The 13,206-nt window shown below is 44.9% G+C and overlaps 1 protein-coding gene across 2 annotated transcripts in view; it reads left to right on the top strand.

The window, feature by feature from the left end:
* Positions 1-27: 27 nt before the first annotated feature.
* The window catches only part of WDPCP (WD repeat containing planar cell polarity effector), a 181,783-nt gene continuing 168,604 nt past the window's right edge, over positions 28-13,206 (top strand). Inside the window, exon 1 of one of the 2 annotated variants that reach the window (XM_083730282.1) lies at positions 28-144. The gene's annotated coding sequence lies outside the window, so the exon portion shown is untranslated. Of the gene's footprint in view, positions 145-8,737; positions 8,808-13,206 lie in introns of those variants that run through there. The other variant, XM_083730283.1, reaches the window with a different exon arrangement.

Below are 13,206 nucleotides of genomic sequence, written 5' to 3' on the forward strand. Positions count from 1 at the left end.
TCGCTTTGCCACCTGGAAGTTGTAGTCCGTAGCTCCGGGACGGTATGTGGTGCGGAATCCAGGTTGCGGCCCAGGAGAACTACAAGGCCCAGGACGTACCGGAGCCGGCTGTTGCCCTCAGTCGTACGTCCGCTAAGGGAAGAGGTGGGCGGAGAGAGGGAGGAGGGAAGAATCGGCTTTTGCCTTGACGTAGAAGTCACGCGCTTAGGGGGGGGGGCAGTTGTGGCGCATGCGCAGAAGGGGCCTGAAGGGCTCTCAAGGCTCGGGATTTGAGGCGTCCGGGAGTTTTGCTTGAAGTTCATGGACTTCAGCTGGCAGCGCGGATTCTAAGTAACAGCTTTCAAACAATTTTCAGACGGAAAACTGAAAAAAGCGAAGAGGGAGAAACTCAAAAACCAGGATGAACTTTTATGGACGACAGTACATTCCCATCAAATATATGAGCCCGGTCTTGGCTGGGGAGGGCGGGGTATAAATATTTTTTTTATATTATTATTATTATTATTATTATTATTATTATTATTATTATTATTATTATTATTATTATTAGATGAAGTGTTACTCTGAATTCCAGGTGGGGAGAGAGGAAATTATAAACAGTGACGTCCATAGCAAATTAAATGCCAAAAGACAGTAACAGTTAATGTTGACAGTGGGTTACAGATAGGTAGCCATGTTGGTCTGCCATAGTCAAAACAAAAAAAATTCCTTCCAGTAGCACCTTAAAGACCAACTAAGTTAGTTCTTGGTATGAGCTTTCGTGTGCATGTATCTGAAGAAGTGTGCATGCACACGAAAGCTCATACCAAGAACTAACTTAGTTGGTCTTTAAGGTGCTACTGGAAGGAATTTTTTTTGTGTTAACAGTGGGGGCTGCAAAAAAAAAATCAATTATTAACAGCACAAAAAATCTACCTTTGGTGAGATGGCAGACTCTCCTCTCTTGGAGGTTTTAAGCAGAGGTTGGGTTGCAATCTGTCGTGTATGATCTAGCTGAGATTCCTGCATTGCAGGGGGTGGGACTAGATGTGACTCTTGAAGGAGACTGAAATTTCCAGGAACTCTTTCAATCTTACATTCTGCCACATTAATAGCCCAGTTTGGAGTTCTTCCCAATTCCTTTTTTGTTTTTGCTACCCTTAATAATTAATTATGCAGACACTTGGCCACCTAACTACTCACCCTTAATTTCAGATCATCCATGAAGACCCAAAACAGATCCTGTGCGCACAGGGGTGAGGGGAGACAACTTCCATTCATTCACTGGGAGAACTGTCCATTTATTTTTCCTCCATGCTTCCTGTACTCTAATCAGTTACCAACTCTTAAGATGATCCACCCCCGATAGCAGACATCAAAGTTTGCTCAGGAGCCTTTGATGGGGATTTTGTCAGACCAATAATAATAATAATAATAATAATAATAATAATTTATTATTTGTACCCCATCCATCTGGCTGGGATTCCCCAGCCACTCTGGGCGGCTTCCAACAAAAACCAAAAATACACTAAAGTGTCAAGCATTAGAAACGTCCCTGAACAGGGCTGCCTGTAGATGTCTTCTGAATGTCAGGTAGTTGTTTATCTCTTTGACATCTGATGGGAGGGTGTTCTGCAGGGCAGACGCCACCACTGAAAAGGCCCTCTGCCTGGTTCCCTGTAGCTTTGCTTCTCGCAGTGAGGGAACTGCCAGAAGGCCCTCAGCGCTGGACCTCAGTGTCTGGGCTGAACGATGGGGGTGGAGACGCTCCTTCAGGTATACGGGGCTGAGGCCTTTTAGGGCTTTAAAGGTCAACACCAACACTTTGAATTGTGCTCGGAAACGTGCTGGGAGCCAATGTAGGTCTCTTGGTTCATTTTGCTCAGTATTGTCCTTGTCTACGCTGGCTGACAGCAACTATGCAGTGTCTTTCCCAGCACTGGCTAGAGATGCCAGGAACTGAATTTAGAACCTTCTGCAAGCAATGCAGATGCTGTACGGCTGAGTTTGCATACTCACCTACATTTAAAGCACATGATTCCTCCAAAATAATCCTCAGAATTGAAGTTTGTTGAGGGTGCTGAGAATTGTAGCTTTGGGAGATAAACGAATAGTTCCCAGGATTTTTTGGAGGAAGCCATGTGATTTAAATGTATGATATGTAAGTCGCTGACATTACAGCCCTTTCTCAAATAAGTTTAAGATACTTATTTTCTAAGGAGAAAATAAAATCTAAGGATTTTCATTTCCTTTAATGTGAAATAACATTGAACTGGTTTGCAGGCAGGCAAGTTGCACTTTTGAAAATATTGTTTCTCACGAAATAAAACTTGGCATGACATTCCTGTCTGTTTCTACTTTGGGGGGCCTGGGGGCGGGAGGACGTGCTGGTGCCCAAACTTATAACTCTGCTACTATCCTGATTTTTCCCATTTCTCTCTTTGGAGAGGAAAACAAGCTGTTAAATGCAGATGCCCTGCACACTCGAAGTCTACGAATTAGAGTGATACAAATGAGGACCAGCTTAGACCGCAGTGCCAACCACGGGTGTAGCCAGGATTTATTGGGGGGGGGGGGCCGAGTTATCTGCGCCCCAGTTGGTCAGTTAGTTAAGTGCTCTCATTTATTTTCTTGATTGGGGGGCGGGGCGGACGCCCCTCCGGCTCCGCCCACGGGGCCAACTGAAAAGACGGAGCCTGTGAGGACTCGCAGCGTTTCCTGTCTCTGCCCTCGGCGCGCGCGCAAATGAATCCGAGGCCGCCGCGGGCGGATCCATTTGGCTTCCTGGCTGGGAGACTCTGCTTCGCCGGTTGCCAAGTGACGCCGAGAAAAGAAGGGATTGCCGCCTTGCCTTCCTCCTCGAATGGTGAGCGCTGCGGGAGACATTTGTGCATTTCGGAGCATCCGAAACTCGCCTCCTTTGCTCTGCTCTTCTTCCCTCGCTTGTTATGTTTTTAGGGGCGGGCGGGGAGAGAAGCCCCCATCTCAGACCGGCGAGGGCAAGCAAGAAGAGGCGGCGGGCCGGGGCCAGTCCCAAGTTCCTCGCGTAGCCGGATTTTGCTTTCCTTTACCCTTTTCATCCTATTTCCCTGATTACAGCGGTAGTTTTCTGATACTCCTGCCTGCTGCCTTTCAGTTTATTTACTGCGCGCCGCTTGTGACTCCTCAATATAGGCACCCGGAGCTGTGTTTCGGGAAATAACTCGCACTCGGGATGCACTCACACCCTAGTGAGCAGGTCTTTGGGGTTACATGCATTTTTATTGAAGGAATGAAGCAAAAGCAGCAAAAAGTCCTGTCGCACATTTTATCATGGCATAAGCTTTTCCATACTAGTGGCCGCATTGTAAGATGCATTGGATGAAAGCTTATGTCACGTTTTGGTGTTTAAACTGCTGCAGGACTTCCAAGGCCTCTCTGGAAAGTGGTATGGAGGTGACCAAGCTTAGCTTTGTAGTCTCAAAGGCAATAATAGTTTGTGGTGATTCATATGATTTAATATAAATTATTATGTTTCGAAAACTTCACTAGAATTTACAGATGTGACAAAATTTCAGTCTCCTCACACCCAATCCTGTATTTCCCAAAAATCAATATAAATCTGAGGTTCTGCCCCCCAACAAAAGCATGTCCCCTTACAAAAATCCTGGCTACGCCCATACTCCCCCATCCCACCAGTAAAAAAGTAGCTATTTAAATGTTTGTTTGTAAATAGAATATGTTTTATTTTATACAAAATACAATTACACAAAATGATAGGAACATAATGAAATATTGTTGAAGCAGGAAAACGTAGAATCATGGAGCTGAAAGGAACCCCGAGGGTCATCCTTCTAGTGCAGCCCCTGCAATGTAGGAAACTCAGCTGAAGCATCCATGACAGATAGCAATCCAAGCTCTGCTTAGAAGCTTTCAAGGAAGGAGAGTCCACAACCTCCTAAGGAGGATCCATCTTCCATGTATTATAAAAAGTAAACAACACTTATTTGTCCCAAGTTGTTCCACACAGAGGGAGAAACCTACAGATACAGGCCAAAAGGCACACAGAAAGTTCTGTATATTTGGGAGAATTTTAAAAAGCAGATGGTCCTCACTGACTTGGTTCAAAAAGATCTTGTTATTCGGAGGAGCCCTGGCTGCCTAGATAAAACCCTATAGTCCATAGGTTTTCAACCTTTTTGAGTCTACAGCTCCCTTGGCCAACTTCATTCTTTCTGTAGCACCCCTGTGGGTGTCAGGAGCCCAGTTATGTCACCCCTTGCCTGCAGAGCTGGCAGCTTCTCGCCCCTTTTTGAAGACCCTCCCTTGTGGAGTGTTCCCTCAGCCTCCTCTCTTTTCTTCCTCTCCTGGGGAGTCCTCCAGGCAGCAGCTGCCACAGCCCCTGATCTCTGAGCTGCCCCAAAGAGGTGCCTCCTCACACTGCTCCACAGGGGCCTGGGAAGAGGATGTCCCCGGCCTTAGTAGCCCAACAGAGACTGGCCAAAGGTGAGGCCAGCACCTTACCTTGGGTGCTGCTGGGCATGCATGGCAGAAAGGCTTCCCTTCAGCACCAGGCACTTGGCTCCCAGGGAGGCATTACACAGCAAGCACAAGAAAGGCCAGCGCAGTGCCTGCCTGCCTGCCTGCCTGCCCACCCAGCCTCCCACTTACTGTCCATTCCCACCAGCAAGGGCAGGTAGACTGGCTGGCTGGGCTCCCTCACCCACTTGCTTGCGTACTCCAAGGCCTCCTCTGCTCCTGGCAACCAGCACCCCCTGGTCAGCCCCAGAGGTACCACTTGTGGAGTTTGAAGGCAGGGCTTCTGAAACAAACAAGTCTTTGGGAGGCAGAGACGCAATAGGGCATCAAAGGGGAAGGAAAGAGGGACTGAGGCCAGTGTTGCCTGCGGCACTCCTGACCATCACTGAAGTACTCCAAGGTGCCCCAGCACACTGGTTGAAAACCACTGCTATAGCCTCACACACCCTTACCTGGGAGTAAGGCCACTGAACTGACTGTGGCTTTCTTCTAAGTAGACACTTAGCTAGGCGCTGGGGTGGATTGCACTATGCTCCTTGCAGAGTTAGGCCCAGACTGCCATTGGACCCAGCACTAGCGGCAACAACAAACAGCTCTTGCTCGCCCAGCCCAACCCATTGCCACTCCACCACCGCACTTACCTGACCTGGGTGTTCAGGATCGGGAGCCTCAGTGATTGTCCTCTCCTGCTGGAAACAAACCAGGACTGCTCCAAGAAAAATGCATGTGGCAAAAAGGAGCGCTAGACCCACAATTATTTTTTTAAAAAAGATTTTTTTCTTCACTTCTCACTTCCTTCTGTGGCCTCCTTGCCTTGTGCTGTGCCCCCCCCCCCATTTATGCAATTTATAGCTGTGTTCCTCTTGGAATATCCCAGGGGCCCCTGGGGGGGCCATATGCCCCCCCCCCCCGTTGGGAAACACTGCTGTATACTATCCTTACCAATTTCCACGGAATTTGTTCATTGTTTAAGACAAGGACGCAAGTGTCAGACGAGGCAACTCGTTTACTTTTTAAAGTATCTTCTAATCTGAATGGTTCTGACAGTTACAATACTTAACTGAGGATCAGATGGCACTTTAGTACCTTAAAATGTTGTGCTAGAAGGAGTTTAGAGACTTTAATTACAGGGCTTGACAACCTGATCCCACTAACTATGCCTACTTAGAACAAATTTGTTTTGCGTGGACACTGCTTCTCTCGAAGTATGTTTTGGTCATTTCTAGATTAGATTACTACAATGAGCTGCCCTTGAAAGCCATCTGGAAAAAGCAGTGGCGAGGGTCTGATGGGAGCCTTATTATGCAAGCATGACACTGGCTGTGTTGGCTTCCAGTGTTGGCGCTCTCAGTAAAAGATGGTGATTTAAAGCCTACCTGATTTGGGACCTTGGTATCTGAAAGATACCTACACATGTTACAGTAATCACAAAAGGATCTCTTAAGTAGTAGTGTAGGAAGGGGTGTGGGGTGCCCCGGGTGGCACTGGGGCTGCAGGGTGCCCCAGTCACTGCCTCCTAGTCCCTCCTGGCCCCCCTCCCAGGCACCCTCCAGACTAGCAGAATACCCTGATTTGGCCTGTAGGTAACAGCCCTACGAAAAACATTCCCAATAGTGCTTTGCTTTACACAACAGACTCCCTCTTATTGTTGAAAAGAAGAATCCTTTCATGTTGCCAGATGACATTGCAAAATCTTTTTCTAAGATGCCTTTTGAAACTACCCTCCTGTGTAAGCAACTCTGCCATTCGCCTAGAACTTAAGATCCCCTCCCTAGAGATTCTGATGTGGAGACATGCCTTTAATTATTGGCTGTCCCTTTGGCATAAATTGCCAAACTACCATCTTATTCAGTGCCTTTGGAGAGATGAATTCACCAGCCCATGGGCAACAAAAATCCATTACAAACTGTTGTCTTATGGAATCTCTCCTTCCGATATACTTAATTTAGATCTAATTACAGCTAAAAAGGTCATCAAACAAAGATTGGAGGAGGTAGATTTGCAACAAAATCTTACTACAGATGGAGGTACATGTTCCCCGATAAATCAGGGCATTACATCTATGTCCCAGATACCTCGATATCTGTCTACTTTATCAGCTGCGTTGCATAGATTCGCATTTGTTAGAGCCAGATTTAATGTGTTCCCCTCAAATGTGCTGAGCAATAGATTTTCTAACGGTAAAACCTCTGTTTTATGCGCATGTGACAACAAATCAATAGAATCCCTCTATCATATCTTGTTTAATTGTGCCTTATACATTGTTCCCCGATCAAGGATCCTGAGTTCAGTCATTCTGGAAATTGCTGCTAAACCACCTGAATTACATCTAGCTTATCTACTCCAGGACATTGACTCTTATAGAACATTACAGGTTGCTAGATTCCTGATTTCAGTTCTTTCATATAAAAGACTTCATGGAATGCTGCATGACTATTAAAAATCCAGTAAACTCTATGCACCATCTTGATCTTCAAGGCCATAACACGGTACATCTAGAGATTGTAAGTAATGTGAAGGAGATTATGCGTTGAAATATTTTAGATTGTAAAATGCTATTTTATCTATTGATTTGTTTTACCTTGTGGGCTTATAGCCGAATAAAGTATTATCTATCTATCATGTTGCCAGATAATAAACAGAAAGGCTGAGGCTGCAATGCCTGCAGGGGGCTTTGCTAACTAGAGGGAAACCCCTCAGGGCAGAAGCAGGAAGGAGCTCCGACTGGGCTCCTGGGCGTTTCCCAGAGTGAAGTGGCTGTGGAAGTGAAGCGGGAGCCAGAAATGTTGCGCTGGACCTGGCCTGGGCCTGGAAGGAGACCCCTGAGGCATCTGCTGCTCTGGAGCGGACTCTTAAGGAGCGCCGTCTCTTGAGTCCTCTTGCTGGGCCATGACACTTGCACCCTGTCAGTGAGGGAGTGGCCAGGCCCCATGTAGTCGCCACCATTGTGCATGATGTCGTCGAGCCCCTGCCAATCCTGGAGAAGCTGCCACTGCAGATGGACTGCTTGGCCATGTGGGTGAGTCAGCTCTAAAGGGCCCAATGCTGTCAGAAGAAGCAGTGCAGGAGGCAGGCTTTTTTTGGCCAGCACTGGGCCGGCATGTACTAGCTGTGTCTCTCCTGGGAGGGACAAATTTGCTTGGGCATGAAGAAACCAGGTAACTTGCTTCAATTGTATATTCAGGCAAAGGGTCAAAACAGCTAGGACCCAACTCAGTCTGACGATGGCTGTTGCTAATAACGAGGGCAGGGAAAGAAGTACAGGGCTCTTGGAAGTGGATGTGTATATGAAAAGTCAGTCTTGTGAGTACGTATTTTCAGTTAGACATACACAGGTCAGGTTATAAAGGGAAAGTCCTTCCTATTTGCAAAGTAGACACAATTCCTATGCACAAATAAACTGCCTATTGAGTTGTGGGGTACAATTTGCATAATGACTGGAAAGCTGAAGAAATGCAAATGTTGTCGTATGACAATGGAGTGTTGTGTGTGTGTGTGTATTCTTTGAAAGTTTTGCAATTGGTTTCCTACCTTACTAGGAAGCCTGCTTTGCTTTCACTGTATTTCTGATGAAAATTTGTGGAGTTTTGTCCTTGAAATCAGTAAGCTTTGTAGGCGAATTATTCTACTTTATTATGAAGTTACTTTTAAAATGGCCTTCCTACTGTGTTCTGAGAAATGAAAGAATAGTAGAAGGCTGGATAATTCCATGATGCTGTGGTGCATGTTAAATAACTTTATCCGGCATAATTTCCTGGGATTTGCATAGTGAACTTTCATCAGCTGCAAAAAGCATTCCAGTGACACAGACCAGGCTAAATTGAGAGGCCCAATATGCAGTGAAGTGAGATTGGAGGCAGGCAACTGCAAGAATGGAAACAATGAAATGAGTTGTTTTAGCAGGATGACTTTTCTGTGGAAATTTACATAATTGCCACTCTAGCACAGTGTTTCTCAACCTTTTCTGACCGTGCCCCCCCTCCCAACCTTGTTTCCTTCCTGTGGCTCCTCCTGTCTTACCGGTAGAAAGGTAGCTATTTAAATGTTTTGTTTTGATAAAGAAAAATAGGGGTGGTTTGATTTTGCTGCCCCACCCCCCAAGGGACTGAGTCCCCGAAGTCCATGATGAATGGATGGAGGCAGGATGCAGCGAAAGCAAGGCAGATCTTTATTTCTCTGTTGCAGCAGAGCCCCCCCCCCCCAGGAGGCAAGACCCAGAACCAAGAAGAAACATCTCTTTTAAGGGTTTTCATTTTGGTGTGAAGAAGGACATCCCCTCTACAACAGTCAGAAATTACATCACACATAAGGTTGGGTTTTTTTTTTACTGTGGCTCAGGCCACAGGTGTGATATTTCTGAGGATTTAGCAAGTTTTACATAGTTCCAGACACAGTTTACACAGTCTTGTGCCGTCCCCCCCCCCATTTACGCAATTTTCACCTGAGGCCACCTTGAAATATCCTGGGGGTCCCCAGGGGCCGTATCCGTGACAAATGAGTTTTAATAAAAAAAATGTTCTATTTACAAATGAAACATTTAAATAGCTACCTTTCTACCTGTAGGACAGGAGAGGCCACAGGCAGGAAGCAAGGTCGGAAGGGGGCTACAGTTGGAAAAAGGTTGAGAAACACTGTTCTTGGGTGTAAGCTCTATAAACTTTTGTGTTTACTTTTTAGTAAAGTTGCATAGGATTGCACTGAGTAATGTTATTAAAATGATTGCTGCAATTTTCAGTCTACCTAGAAGGGAATGAGGGTTGACCTGTACAGTAAACATCTTATAGGTAAGGAACATAAGACATGTGAAACAGCTAAAACTACAATAAATCTACTTGGTGTTTAAATTCATTGATCCAAACTATTAGTTCATTCTGTTAAAGTAGGAAATGGGACACAAAACAACCGTGCCCATTTAGATACCCCTTTTTGTACTTCTCAGCACCAGTCAAGTAATCTTGAACTCAAACTGCAGGAAATACTTGGAATTCCACTGTAACAATATCCAGCAGAGAATATTTAAGTAGTATTAAGTTTCAAATACCTGAAGCAAAATGCTCTTCAAGCATCATAAGCAGTTGCAGCTTATAAGAATTAGTATAATCTAGTTTCTTTTTACCATTTCCCAAATGAGGCATAGTTTTAATTTTGTCACCAGAAATTTACTGCAGGGGGGAAATGAATATTGCATTTCATTAAAGATTGTCTAAACTTTAGTATCCCAGGTAAGGCTGGCCGATATCTAATTTTCAACATATCACCAGCTAAACATCACAATATTTTAATATATCACGATATATGGGTCTAACTCTTAAACTGACAAATTTTTACTTACTTTTAACGTATTGTTACAACTGTTGTGTTATAGTACTACTGTACCAGTAATGTTTAAATTGGCACATATTGTCTAAAAATAAAGCTGTAGAAGTAATCAGTAGCATAGATATCAACACCAGTTATTTGATTGATTGTTAATTTTCTTTTCTACACCAGGCCAAAATAGAAAAAATAGAATGAATAAATTTTAACAGGACAAAAGATTTTTAAATAATATTTTTATTGCAAAAAATGTGCATTTCTTTTATAAACCAGGCTAAACCCCTAGTAACACCAATACGATATAATTTTTTTAACGGCAGGTTTATTTATAGAATTATAGAGTTGGAAGAGAACCTGAGGGCCATCTAGTCCAAGTCCCCTGCAATGCAAGAGTCTCAGCTAGATCATCCAGGACAGATGGCCATTCAACCTCTGCTTCAAAACCTCCAGGGAGTGGTCGCTTGGCTGGATGCTCTCATTCTCTCTTTGCTGCTCAGAGTAGGAAAGCCTGACCGTGTGACAAGCTGACAGAAATATCCCCAGGAGTCCCTCTAAATTAATGTGGAACTATAGGGGTGTCTGTAGGACAAGAAAGAGGGTGGCTTTGAGAGTTTGGTGAAACCATGTAGACCATGTGAACATGTGGATGGAATAGTTTCACATGCACCAAGTGGAATAAAACAGGTTGATGTGATAGTATGCTAATTTTGGTGAAACCTTTGCTTTACCTACTAACTTACATGAAAGTGAGTGGAACACAAAGGGACCTCTTTATCAGATCCTGGTGAGAATAAGTTTGATCACAGTCATTCATACATTGGTAACATTCTGATAAGATCATCATGCTCTGAATAGTAGAACTACCCATGAAATGCAGTGCTACAGAGTTCTAAATAGCCCAAAGGAAAAACAGAATACTAGCTTTATGTTGATTGCTCAGGCTCAGTTCACCTTGTTTGTTGTTGTTGTTTAGTCGTGTCTGACTCTTCGTGACCAGAGCATGTCAGGCACTCCTGTCTTCCACTGCCTTGTTCACCTTGTTTAGGTTGATATATACTGTATTTTTTGCTCTATAAGACGCACCCGACCATAAGAAGCACCTAGTTTTTAGAGGAGGAAAACAAAACAAGATAGCAACACAAAGCCTCTTGAGCGAAGAGGGAGGAGCACTCCGGCTGCGCTCAAGAGGCTTTGCGTTTCTATCCCTGAAACCAGAAGAGCAACAGGGATGGGTGCACACCGATCCCTCTTGCTGTTCTGGCTTCAGCGATAGCTGCGCAGCCTGCATTCGCTCCATAAGACGCACACACATTGCCCCTTACTTTTTTGGAGGGGAAAAGTGCGTCCTATAGAGTGAAAAATACAGTACATTTTGCTTATATATATTTTTTATTGAATTTAAATGTTACATCACAAAATTAAAAAGAAAATACACCACCCATCAGTTAACAAAAATATGTTATATAGAAAGTAAAATGTTACTAAAAAATAAATGTTACATATACATAAAATAAAGTTCTTCCATTCTTTAAACCCTTAAATTACATCCTCTGGTATGAACCTGCCCACAATAAGTGTCCAGCAAAACACTAGCTCTGTGTCCTCTCATGTTCAAAGAGATAGTGGCTGCAGTGGTTTCCCCCTGTCCCGGACTTTGACACTCTTCTCTCAACCAGCCACATGCCATGTTGCTTATTTGGCCATATATGCTTTCTACTTCCAACAGTTAAGTTAGTCAGGCAATAGATGGAGAGAAGCTTGTTTCTAAGACTGCAATCCTATACACTTAACTTGGAATTAAAATCTCATCAGACTTGGATCACACCCATAGCATACATTTAAATCGCCCCTATACCACTTTAGGGGATGTGGGTGGCGCTGTGGGTTAAACCACAGAGCCTAGGACTTGCCAATCAGAAGGTCGGCGGTTCGAATCCCCACAACGGGGTGAGCTCCTGTTGCTCGGTCCCTGCTCCTGCCCACATAGCAGTTCAAAAACACATCAAAGTGCAAGTAGATAAATAGGTACCGCTCCGGCGGGAAGGTAAACAGTGTTTCTGTTTGCTGCTCTGGTTCGCCAGAAATGGCTTAGTCATGCTGGCCACATGACCCGGAAGCTGTACGCCAGCTCCCTCGGCCAATAAAGCGAGATGAGTGCCGCAGCCCCAGAGTTGGCCACGACTGGACCTAATGGTCAGGAGTCCCTTTACCTTTACCTTTATACCACTTTAGCAGTCATGCTGTCTCCCAGAGATTCCTAGGAAATGTAGTTGTTAAGAATGCTGAGGGTAGCTTTGTGAGCGGTCTCCTCTCAACAGCCATAACAAACTGCAGTTCCCAGGATTCCTTGCAGGAACCAATGACTGTTAAAGTGGTATAGGGGTGATCTAAATGCATGCTGTGCATGTACCGGTAACTTTACTGTGGCTTATGCTTGAGTATACATGGATAGGATTAAGCTGTAAATCATTCTTTTAAGATGAACATTCAAATGTTATTGGGGTTTTAATAGGTGATGTAGTATACCATCAGAAGAACTTTTTCTCCATCATGGTTGAGCAAGATCCAGTAGTTCCAAGATTCCTTTTGCTGGGAGCTGTGTGACGTCAGGGATCAATAACAATGAGGCCCAAAAAGGCTACCTGATTTTATTGTGGTTCCATGTGGGCACCATACAGTTCCTCTGTTCCTCTACTACAGTGGTTCCCAATTAGCTACCGTAATTACTGAGGACCCCTTATTTTTCAAAAGCCAAGTCACGGACGCCCTACTTTTGAAATTTTTGATAACTCTATGGTAGTTACCTCTGCAAAGCAATTTTTTGAACAAAATGTGGGGTAGCTCCTAATAAGCAATGGATTTTAGGTGCACTAAAAAGCAGACTAGGGCTGGGTGATAGCTGGTTTTCAACATCATGCATCAGCAGTTAAGCATCATGATATCCTGATGTACCACAATGTGTGGTCCTCCCCCCCCCCCAAAGATGGACCTGGCGATGGGGGGAGGGAGTCTAACGGAGACCTCACCCCATTGCTGGCTTGTGCTGGAGGCAAGGAGGGGGCTCCTTTAAACTTCTCCCTTGAGGGGAGTGCAACTGCACGCCTCTCAATGGAGAAGTGTGGCACAGCGTTCACTTCCCCAGCTGAGGGCTGAGGGGGTCTGGGATGCCTTACCTCCCAGCTAGCAGAGAACTACAGTCTATATCTCTGCTCTCCACAAAACCTTCCTGACTGCTTCCTCTGGACTTTTTAAGCTCAGCAGTTCCAGGAGATCTTCATGGTCCCAGGTGGTGCCATCTGCTTGCTGCGCCACCCATCTCTTACCTTGCCTGATTACACTGTTACCCTGGTCACTATACAGGTAACTCACAACTCACGTGCATTTAACTTGCGC

The sequence above is a fragment of the Podarcis gaigeae genome, assembly GCF_964106915.1.
Source record: "Podarcis gaigeae genome assembly, chromosome: 3".
Taxonomy (NCBI): domain Eukaryota; kingdom Metazoa; phylum Chordata; class Lepidosauria; order Squamata; family Lacertidae; genus Podarcis; species Podarcis gaigeae.